This window comes from Myodes glareolus, chromosome 15, assembly GCF_982192425.1.
Source record: "Myodes glareolus chromosome 15, mMyoGla1.1, whole genome shotgun sequence".
Classification (NCBI taxonomy): domain Eukaryota; kingdom Metazoa; phylum Chordata; class Mammalia; order Rodentia; family Cricetidae; genus Myodes; species Myodes glareolus.
Window position 1 is genome coordinate 47,956,387 of NC_142040.1, and position 9,950 is coordinate 47,966,336.

A 9,950-nucleotide genomic window follows, 5' to 3' on the forward strand; every position below is an offset into this window, starting at 1 on the left:
GAGAGCATCCAGCAGATTCCTGCAAGTAGGGTGTCTTCAGGAAGACCGAGGTCACCCCAGTTATGTAAGTGGAGCTACTGGTGTGGAAAAACACAGCTGGGGTTGTGGAATCGTCTGGCAGCTGATCGTAATGAGGGATGAGCCACAAGAAACATCCCATTTGGGGAGCAAAAAAGAAAAAAGGAAACAAAAGGAACAAGAAAACGAGATTATAGAAATGTGTACCAGAGGGAAGCAATGCTATCAAGCCAGTTCTGGGAACTTCAAGGAGAAGAAGCCAATGGGCAATGAGAAACGGAGGTCATAAAGAAGGGAAGCTAAGGGAACACCAAGCCAACCATGACAGCACACTTGTTAGTAAACTTAGGGTAGCATTTGCCTTTTTTTTTTTTTAACCACAGAATTCTAGTACTGCAGGATACCTGGGGGGGGGGTAACCTTAATTTATGGATAAATAAGGCTATAAGGGTATAAAATAAAGTTGGGATGCTCCCAAGATCCAACTGTAGGGACCTGGTGATGTGATGCCTCCTTCTCTGGAATGGGAAATGTTCAGCAGCAACTTTGGCCTGTAAGGAAAGTCAGCGTCTTGCCCTGGCCATGACAGTCAAAAGTGCCTCCTGGTGCCAAATGCCCCCTGGGGCAAAACGCCCATCACATCCCTTGACTGATAATCACTGCTACGCCATATTCCCAGCAAACACCCAGGTTCACATCCACGGTGTAGTGTAAAGTATGTGTTCTGAAAGACTTGCGGAAAGTGATACTATCGCTGAATTTCGTTAACCCAGAACTTCCCATTCATTCCTCATCCTTCACATTCCTGGTTCTAACACGATTAGCGAGCGAGCATTTTTGGTAAACAGCATCTAAACCAAAATGAATCCGTGAAAGGGGAAAGCAGGTTTCTGCCTGACTAGGGAGGGGTCAGCAAGAACACATGCCCCTCCTCATCTCTCTCTATTCATGATATCAGGACACGGTTTTGTTCCACCACGGACCTACATGGACGAGGGAGGGAGGGAGGGAGGGAGGGAGGAAGGGAGGAAGGGAGGGAGGGAGGGAGGGGCGGAGGGAGGGAGGGAGGGAGGGAGGGAGGGAGGGAGGGAGGGAGGGAGAGAAAATCAGACAGACAGAGAGTCAGACAGAGAGACAAAAGAGTTCTACTTGAAAAAAAATTATTTGGCATGCCTATTTAAGTTATTAACCATTTTTTACTGTATTGGGAACAAAACTGGAACAATTCAGTTCAGCTGCCTCTCAAGTGGTTGAGAAAAACCAACGAACTTGGGAAGAGTTAAAGCCTCTTTTCCTCATTTGCATTGAAGCTGATAGGCCGGGCTTGATCGTGCCTGTCCTCGGACGAAAGAAGCAATAGCACCCTCTAGTGGCCTCAGGCTCCAGGCCCTGCAGTAGAAGAACCGCAGCTGGCTCTGGAGTTGAACCACTCAGGAGTCCGCGAATCTTCCCAAGCTCCCGGGCAGGAGCTTGTTAAGCTAATAAGTATTCCTGGTGGTATCTTTTCCCCAGTAAAGTGTCACTGTGTGAATAGTTTAAGAATGAAAAATGCTGTCAGGCAAGGCTTTATCCAAAGGAAGTTTTCAGCAAAACGATGGTTGTTAAGCGCTTTCTCGTCGCTCGCACCTACCGAGGTACTGAGCATCCTCGCTGTGCACACTAAACACAGACCTCTGCGCTAAGTGAGCTCCTGCGCTAAGTGAACACCTTGTTTTTCATGAGAACGTCGTTTAGAGTTTATATGTTTGAAATATATTTACAGAGTTTTCCACTTCCCTCTGGATGGAAGACCACACTAGACAAGCCTTTACCCTAGCTGCCACAGTGACCGCAGAGGGCCAAAGTCAGATTATAATGTTTCGTCACTATTGTCTCCAAGAGTGCCTGGCGCTTATTAAACGTCAGAGACAGCCTGGGTTTCTTCGGGTTCCTGACTGCTGTTTGGAATTTTGTTGTTGCTGTTGTTGTCTGCAGTGTGCACTGCAGCGCTTGCCGGGAAGCTCAAGAAACAATGCTTTGTTTGGGTTTAAATTTGAATCCAGCGAAACAGTTCTGAAAAGATCGATGCAAACTGTGAAGATGTTTTGAAGTTCTGGAGGGGACACTATATAAAGTCATGCAATGGCCGCGGGCCAGAAGACACATTCCTTTATTTCATGTATATTTAAGCTTTATGGTGCCAAAGAAAAGAAATGAATTTAAAAAATAAAATAAAACAAAAAATAAAATAAAAAGTTCAGCATGCAAAATTCTTTCTAAAAACCGTTCACTTCCAGGAAATGACAAGTGTGGGATAGAATAATTATTTAAGAAGAAATGTGTTGCTGTTTGACGTTGCCTGCCTAAGGCAACTGACTGGCCTAATAAAAAACTGAATGGCCAATAGCTAGGCAGAAGAAAGATAGGTAGGACTGGAGAACAGAGAGAAAAGGGAAGCCAGCCAAGCCTGGCCAGGCAGACAGACAGACATGGAGGAAACAGAAAAGCAGGATGGACAGTATGTAGATGAGATAAACGAAGCTCAGGGCAGTACATAGATTAATAGAAATGAGTTAATTAAGTTTTTTTTTTAAAAAAAAAGCTAGCTAGAAACAAGCCTAAGCTAACGCCAAGCATTCATAATTAATAGCAGTTCTCCATGTCATGATTTGGGAGCTGGTAGTCCAAGAAAGTCTGCTACAGAGAAGCTGTCTCATAATTTAAACTTTTTAATCTTCAAATTGCTTTTAAATCCTTAATATCATATGTATTCTGCATCATTATCATCATCCTCATCTATTCATCAGGCCAGAAACGAAGGAAAAATGAAGATATTAAGGATGTGAAATCCTCAATTTAAAGCCTCTTTGCTTTAAGCTTTGTTTATTTATTTTGTGTGGATGAATATTTTACCTACATGTACACCTTGTGCACCACATGTGTGCCTGCTGCCCAAAGAGGCCAGAGGAAAACACTGGATGTTCTGAAACATGAGTTACAAACAATTGTGTACTACCTTGTGGGTGCTGGGAACCAAACCCAGGTCCTCTGGAAGAGCAGCCATGGAGCCGTCTCTCCAGCATCCGTATGATCTCTTTAGATGCTAGTGGATAAAATTATGTTAGAAACTAGTGAAAAGCAGCCATACACACACACCTGCCTAGGAGATTTATCCCTTTAATAAGGGAAGGAGTGGTACTGAAAGCAAAAGAAGGTACTTTGTGCTTCAGTGATACAGATAATGTGCTCTGAACACAGTCTGTGCTCAAAATCTTTCCAATATTTTCGTATGCTGAACCAGCCCTGCATCTCTGGGATGAAGCCGACTTGATCAAGGTGGATGATCTTTCTGATGTGTTCTTGGATTTGGTTTGCCAGTATTTTATTGAGTATTTTTGCATCAGGGTTCATGAGGGAGACTGGTCTGTAATTCTCTTTCTTAGTAATGTCTTTGTGTGGCTTTGGGTATCAGAGTAATTGTAGCCTCATAAAAGGAGTTTAGCAGTGTTCCTTCTGTTTCCATTGTGTGGAAGTGTAGTAGGAGGCTGCTTGTTTTGTTCCCAGCTGCTCAGCCCCGAAATCATCACACAGAAACCACATTATTTGCAATACTGTTTGGCCAACAACTTAAGCATATTTCTGGCTAACTCATATCTTAAATTAACCCATCTCCATTAATCTGTGTATCGCCACAAGGCTGTGGCTTACCAGGTAAAGTTCCAGCATCTGTCTCCAGCAGGGCTACATGGCTTCTTGCACTGATTCCGCCTTCTTTCTCCCAGCATTTGGTTTAGTTTTCCCCACCTAGCTAGTTCTGCCTTGCTATAGGCCAAAGTGGTTTCTTTAATCATTAACCAGTAAAAGCAACACATAGACAGAAGGACCTCCCACACCATGGAACAATTTGAGGAGTATTGGTACTAGTTCTTCTTTAAAAGTCTTGTAGAATTCTGCACTGAAACCATCTGGCCCTGGGTGGCGCTTTTTTTGGTTGGGAGGCTTCTGGTGACTGTATCTATTTCTTTAACAGTTATAGGTCTATTTAATTTGCTTATCTGGTTTTTATTCATTTTGATAAGTGATAATTATCCAGAAAATTGTCCATTTCCTTTAAGGTTTCCATGATCAAGTCGGCTTTATTCCAGAGATACACAGATGGTTCAACATATGAAAATCTGTCAATGTAATCCACCATATAAATAAACTGAAAAAAAAACATGATCATCTCATTAGATGCTGAAAAAAACTTTCAACGAAATACAACATCACTTTATGAGAAAGGTCTTGGAGAGAGCAGGGATACAAGGAACATACCTAAACATAATAAAGGCAATATACAGCAAGCCAACGGTCAACATCAAACTAAATGGAGAGAAATTCAAACAGATCCCACTAAAATCAGGAACAAGATAAGGTTGTCCACACTCTCCATATCTATTCAATATAGTACTTGAGTTTCTAGCTAGAGCAATAAGACAACAAAACAAGATCAAGGGGATACAAATCAGAAAAGAAGAAGTCAAACTCTCACTGTTTGCTGATGATATGATAGTTTACATAAGTGACTTCAAAAATTCTACCAAGAAACTTCTACAACTCACAAATACCTTCAGTAACATAGGAGGATACAAGATTAGTTCAAAAAAATCAGTAGTCCTTTACACAGATGATAAATGGACTGAGAAAGAAATCAGAAAAACATCACCCTTCAAACGACACAAACGACATAAAATATCTTGGAGCGAGTCTAACCAAACAAGTGGAAGACCTATATGAATAAGAACTTTAAATCTTTGAAGAAAGAAATCAAAGAAGACACCAGAAAGTTGAAAGATCTCCCATGCTCTGGAGTAGGTAGAATTAACATAATAAAAATGGCAATCTTACCACAAAAGCAATCTACAGATTCAATGCAATGCCCAACAAAATTCTTCACAGACCTCAAAAAAATAATACTTAATATGGAAAAGCAAAAAACCCAGGTTAGTCAAAGCAATCCTGTACGATAAAGAAACTTCTGGAGGCATCACAATCCCTGACTTCAAACTCCACTACAGAGCTACAGTACTGAGCACAGCCTGGTATTGGCATAAAAACAGACAAGAGGATCAATGGAACCGAATCGAAGACCCAGATATCAATCCACACACCTACGAACACTTGTGTTTGTAGCCATAAATAAACCCAAATGCAGATGTAGATAAAGACAATATTTATAGATGGTAATAATGTAGATATTTTAATGTTAACATTTTGAATTATATATTCATGGTAATTTGATTGAAAATCTTCCTTGAAGTCTCTTCAAGAACCTAAAAGTAGATCTACTTCTTCTGAGTTCATATCCAAAGGAAATTAAATCCCAAAGAGATATATTTGCATGCCCAAGTTCAATAGCCCTATTCATGAGAGCCAAGACTTGGAAGAAACCTAGACACCAAACAACAAATAAATGATTGAATTAAATATGCCTATATACACAGTGGAGCATTATTCACCCATAAAGAAGAATAAAACCCTGTCATTTGATGCAAAATGTATGAAACTGGAGGAAGATGTTGTGTTAAGCAAAATAAGTCAGACACAACAGATGAGCAATACATATTTTCTCTCATACGTAGAATCAAAGGAGAAGTTAAAAAACAAAGCTAAGCTTTCCGATCCGCCATCTGTGGTAGCAGCGCCACCAGGATGCAGATTTTCATGAAGACCCTTACGGGGAAAACCATCACCCTTGAGGTTGAACCCTCGGACACTATAGAAAATGTCAAGGCCAAGATCCAGGATAAGGAAGGAATTCCTCCCGATCAGCAGAGGCTGATCTTCGCTGGCAAGCAGCTGGAAGATGGTCGTACTTTGTCTAACTACAACATCTAAAAGGAGTCCACCCTTCATCTGGTGTTGAGACTTCGTGGTGGTGCTAAGAAAAGGAAGAAGAAGTCTTACACCACTCCCAAGAAGAACAAGCATAAGAGAAAGAAGGTGAAGTTGGCTGTACTGAAGTACTATAAGGTGGATGAAAATGGCAAAATTAGTCGTCTTCGTCGAGAGTGTCCTTCTGATGAATGTGGTGCTGGAGTTTTCATGGCTAGCCACTTTGACAGACATTACTGTGGCAAGTGCTGTCTGACTTACTGCTTCAACAAGCCAGAAGACAAGTAATTATGTATGAATAAATAAAAAGACAGGAAAAAAAAACAAAGCTAAAAGTGATGAATCTGGGAAGAGGATAGAGAGGCGGGAAGGTTGCTAGGAATGGGAGGAGATGAGAGATTTAGTCAGAGAGTAACTGGAACACATTATGTAAATGTGGGAAATTGTCAAAGAACAAACTTAACTACTTAAAAGTACAACTGAAGTCAGCTATGGTTGCACACACCGTGTTGTTGGTTTGGTTAGTTGTTCATAAAACTGTTGCCTAGGTTGGCTTCATTCTTACTACATAGCTCAGGCCAGCCATGAACTCTTTATCCTACCACCTCCACCTCCCGAGTGCTGGGATCACAGAGGTACATGCATAGATAAGAGCTTTACATTGTGATGAAATTCAGTTTATCCAATTAGGCTGGAACACAACCTTAATCCCAGCAGTTGTGAAGCAGAGGCTGGCAGGTCTCTGTGAGTAGACCAGGCCAGTCTGGTCTCCATAGTGAGGTTCAGGACACTACGTGAAAAGACTCTGTCTCAAATAACAGAGAGAGAGAGAGAGAGAGAGAGAGAGAGAGAGAGAGAGAGAGAGAGAGAGAGAGAGGAGAGAGAGAGAGATAAGCAAACAGTTTTAAAAGGAGAGTCCATAAGGGAGAGGGAAGCAAGGCACACAGGAGGGTCTGGGGGAGGGAAAAAAAGGGAGAAATAATATAATTATACTATAACCTTAAAACACAAAAATAAACCTTTTTAAAGGCAGCTTCCTCTAGATATCAGGGTTTATTTACTCTCTGTGTGTCTAAATGTCTGTGGTTAGGCTAGTGCCATGCTGTTTCAATCATTTCCACTATGTAATGAGTTTTGAAATCAGGACAATCTCAGATTTACAACTTTTTCTTTTTGAAGATTATTTGCAATTTTTTTTACCTGTGCCTGTTCTTTTTTGATATTCAGTTACATTTCTCCCTTCCCTTTCCTCCCTCCAAACTCTTCCATAAACCCCTCCTCACCCTCCTTCAAACTCATGGTCTCTTCTTTTTCATTAATTGTTATTGCATGTATACATGCATGGGTATATCCATAGATACTTCTAAATATAACCTGATCAATAATATCATTTATATGTATGTTTTCAAGACTGACCATTTAGCCATGGACAACAAATTGGTGAGCTCTTCCTTGGGAAAGACCACCTCTCCTACTTCCGGCTTTCCTCCGTTGCCTGTAGTTCTTTGTGTAAGGCTGAGGCCTTGTGTGCTTTTCCTCATTTGCTTTGGCATGCCCATTGATGGTCTGTGAAATTTAGGATGTGCTTTCTCAGCTCTCCAGCAAAGGACACTGGGGTTTGGGTAAAGAGTGTTGTGAGTCTCTCAATTGCACTGGGTAGTATTATCACCCTAGGTAGATTTTAGTTTCAGCAATGTTCTGGAATATATGAGTTTTAAACCTTTTAGATGAATTTATTTCAAAACATTTTATTCTTTTTTACATTATTATAAATGGAACTTTATTTACTCTTTTTCAAGGGGCCAGAAAGACAGTTTCATGAATAAAACACCTGCTTGGAACCCATGGGGGAAGGAGAGGATCAACTCCTAAAAGTTTCCTGTGACCTCGGTCACATATGCACACCCTCCTGTGACCTACCCGCATGTGCCCACACACGCACGTGCACACATCTCAAACTCACAGTAAAAACTATTTTTTAATTTCCCTTTAATAGAACTCATTTCTACTATGTAGAAATAAAGTTGTTCTTTGCAAGAACTAGCACCTTGGTTCTAATAGTGTTTGTTGTTGTTTTAGTGTTTTGTTTTGTTTTGTTTTGTTTTTTGAGACAGGGTTTCTCTGTAGCTTTGAAGTCTGTCCTGGAACTTGCTCTTGTAGACCAGGCTGGACTCGAACTCACAGAGATCCGCCTGCTTCTGCCTCCCGAGTGCTGGAATTAAAGGCTTACACCACCACCCGGCATGGTTCTAATAGTTTTGTGTGTGAATTGCTGGTTTTCATTTATAAAATTGTGTCATCTGCAAACATTTTTCCTCCTTTCTCTAAAATTTTTGTTCTTTGATTTTTTTTTCCAGTCTAAAAACTCCACTTTGCCTAGAAGTAATAAGATCTTTGGTCTCATTCCTCATCTAAGGAGGAAATAGTTCAGTTCCTCAACATTAAATATGATTTTATGCATGCTGTTTCATAGAAGCCCTTTACACAGCTTTGGAAGTTCATTCTACCTCATTTTGCCATTTTTTATGTCAATGTTGGTTGGTTGAGATGAAAGTGTGCTTTTTGTCCTGTATTGTTTAGACACGGTACATGACATTGAATGACATTCATGCGACATGAAACTTGCAACAGTAATCCTGGGATATTTGATTGTTATTAATCAAATCATTATTTAGCCTTGTTATAGAAACCATTCTATGTGATGTTGAGTTCAGTTTTCCAGCACTGTTTTGAGAGATTTCTGTTTATTATAATAAGGGATAGTATTTACAATTGCTGTGCACCTCCCTCTATTTGGGTATCAATGTCATATGGCCTCGTGGAGTGGCCAGAGTATGTTACCACCTCTTCTGTTTGGTTTTTAAGAGTCGGAGAAGGAGTGGAGGAGCTCTAGCCACCCCATCCTTCCATTTATAACTTTTATTAGTCTTAAAGTACCCTTTGAATGTTTTACCTTGTAGGTATAAAAATAGTAACCTGAGGTCTCGCTTTTCTTTACATATAACGTATAAATGCAAGCCCATGGAGGAAGAGAGGGATGGAGATATGAGACATGAGAAATACACAGCAGGTAGACTCACCGGTTTGCTCTGAGAACCCAGACTCTCTCCAAGCTCTTTTGTTAACTGATCTCATCCCGCACCACCATGACTTCTAACACACGTTTATTCTAGTCCATCTGCTCTCGAGCAGACTCCGACAGTCGTATCACTTTGCTAGTCACTCACTGTGAATGTTCATCACTTTCATTTTTAATCCTCGTCCCAGAAATTTACTCTCTGGTCATAACCTTCTCCCTTTCTCCACTCAATGACCCAGACAACCTTCCACCAAACTAATGCATTTTCCATACCTCCATGACAGTGAGTAACTTCGCTATGCTCCTAACTCGGCAGCTCAAAATTTTATCACACATTTCTCTACTAGCAGTCCTGAGAGGGAGGATGAGAGCTTTGGACTCAGACTGAAATTTCTTGATTTTTCCAGAGTCCCTGAGATACTTATCAGAGCAAACTGGTTCAGAATAATCCCAAGTAGGCGCTTCAGATGGGAAGGGAGCCACTGACTCCTCACAACCCCTGAAAACTACTTGGTGTCTCTACCTAAGAGGCACTGCAGCAGACTTGAACATAGGTGAGCTGATGCTTCCAAGCTCTTACTGTTATTGGAGCAGAGCTCTCTCTCAGCCCAGTGGGGCTTAGTGGAAGTCATACCAGGCTTTCCCATTGCATGTCTATCCTCTATGCCATTTGCCTCTCGTCCATCAATGACTCTCCATTGCTTTATATTTAATATTAATATTGATATTGGGGTAGATAAGAGAGTATGATGGGGAAAGTTAATGGTTGTAATTTATACTGACCTCAGGAGCCGAGCAGGCCCAGGCCTGGCTAGCACCTGGATGAGGGAATTCTGACTCTGAGATATTTGTTTACCATTATTTTATAGTTCACTGTTCTCCTCTAACCTCTGATATCCACTTTCTCAAATTCATTCCTAAGCAATGCCCTACTTAGCTTAAATTGATGGCTTGAGCCTAGAGTCATCTAAGAGAAGCCTAAATCACTTGGTCTGTCAGC

At 41.0% G+C, this 9,950-nt stretch overlaps 1 pseudogene; it reads left to right on the forward strand.

Moving 5' to 3' along the window:
- The first annotated feature begins 5,672 nt into the window (after positions 1-5,672).
- LOC148119693 (ubiquitin-ribosomal protein eS31 fusion protein pseudogene) lies at positions 5,673-6,199 on the forward strand (annotated as a pseudogene).
- The last annotated feature ends 3,751 nt before the right edge of the window (positions 6,200-9,950 follow it).